The sequence below is a fragment of the Littorina saxatilis genome, unplaced genomic scaffold (genome assembly GCF_037325665.1).
Source record: "Littorina saxatilis isolate snail1 unplaced genomic scaffold, US_GU_Lsax_2.0 scaffold_699, whole genome shotgun sequence".
NCBI lineage: Eukaryota > Metazoa > Mollusca > Gastropoda > Littorinimorpha > Littorinidae > Littorina > Littorina saxatilis.
The window spans coordinates 46,296-47,856 of NW_027129047.1; the positions used below are offsets into that span (position 1 = coordinate 46,296).

General features: G+C 40.9%; 1 long non-coding RNA gene across 1 annotated transcript; it reads right to left on the bottom strand.

Annotated features, from left to right (window-relative positions):
- Positions 1 to 265: 265 nt before the first annotated feature.
- Positions 266 to 1,132, bottom strand: LOC138957325 (uncharacterized). Its single transcript, XR_011452997.1, has 2 exons — positions 898 to 1,132; positions 266 to 640 (listed from the first exon to the last, which is right to left on the bottom strand). It is a non-coding gene; the product is annotated as an uncharacterized lncRNA (long non-coding RNA).
- Positions 1,133 to 1,561: the final 429 nt, after the last annotated feature.

The following is a 1,561-nucleotide window of genomic DNA, read 5'->3' on the forward strand; positions in this document are numbered from 1 at the left end:
AACATACAATGCACAGCATATCTTTGACGTAATACTAACTGTGGCAAATCAAAAGGCGTTAAACTACTCAGACATAAAGTGTTTTTAACACATTTTTCAAAACTTTTTAATGACTTTAAGTGCTCAAAGGATGATGGAAGCGAATTCCAAACTGAAGTACCCGAAAAAGCAAGACTGGTCTTATACAGGTTGTAGCGTAGGGTGTGATATTCAACAAACCTGTCTAAAACATTCTCACCCTACCCACTTCACGAATCGCTTCTCGATTATTTTAAGATCTTTTATTGATGATTACAAATATTGGCTCGTTCTTTTTACGTATGTTCGTTCATAGTCAATTCATCGACTACTTGTTTTCCTTTTATCTCCGTTTCATTATCAGATCACATGTATCACTTATCGTTCTGTCCTCGTTCATGCGAAGCCATTAGAGTTGAACAATCTCTCGAATGCGTGAATACGCTGTCGCAACTCGAGCTTGTTTGCATTGACTGAGAACCGTGCGGGACGTCGTACATCCATCAACAGGTTACGACGTGGGGCTGGTAATACCGGCAATCGGGACCGCAGTTCTCAGGAACGTCATAAGTAGGAATAAGAACTTCATCCTTCTTCCACCTTGGATTGGATCAGCATGCCGCTGTAACATCAACGGTAATATATGCTCGTACACAGCGCATCTCACTAAACATCATTTGCAAAACATTTTCCTAATCTACTGTGAAATCACACGTAACAGGACAAACAAACGAACACCTAACATTGCACTTGACTATTCCATCGGTTAGACGGTTATCACAATACTGCCCTTCACCATTCATTTACCCCAAAACAACCTACACAATGCCTTCTCTTGTCAAACGGGTGGACGGGAAAATGAATCATCGATTGGCTTACCTGGACCGATGTTGCAACAATAATTGTTTACGTTTCCACGCTTTCCAAAGCACGCACAACAACTCATGTCATCAACTCCATGTTGATCCAACCGCGCATCAAGTCGTGGTAGTCAATAAATACGTCACAGCGCAACGAGTTACGTCATCAAATGACGTCGATCCTCTCGGCATCTCGGTTCACTCAAACCTTCCGGAACATGACCAAGACTAGTAAAGTCCTATTTTGTTACACAGGTCAATTCGTGGAATCGGTGGGATCAAGTTGACCGACCCATATCTGTGGGTAGCTTTATTAAATAATGATGTAATGTAAATCGGCACTTTACCGTAATACAATTTATGCATGAAAATGGCTTTGTTTAACTTGAGATGCTTTTCCAGTGGAAGAAAGTTAAGCATTTTTAATTTCATATCTGTTGATGCATTATCATTTACGATGAGTTTGGCCGAGCGACGATAGAGAGAGTCTAACTTTTTCAAGTGGACATCACTGCTGCCATCCCAGAGTGTCGAAACATAATTAATGTGAGGCATTACATGAGCATGGTGGGACATTTCCAGAGTCCTTCTGTCCGTAAATTGCTTTAACTTGGATAGGAGGAAAACGTTCTTGGCTATTTTCTTGCAAATATGCTGTAATTGTGCCTGCCACTTGAATTCAC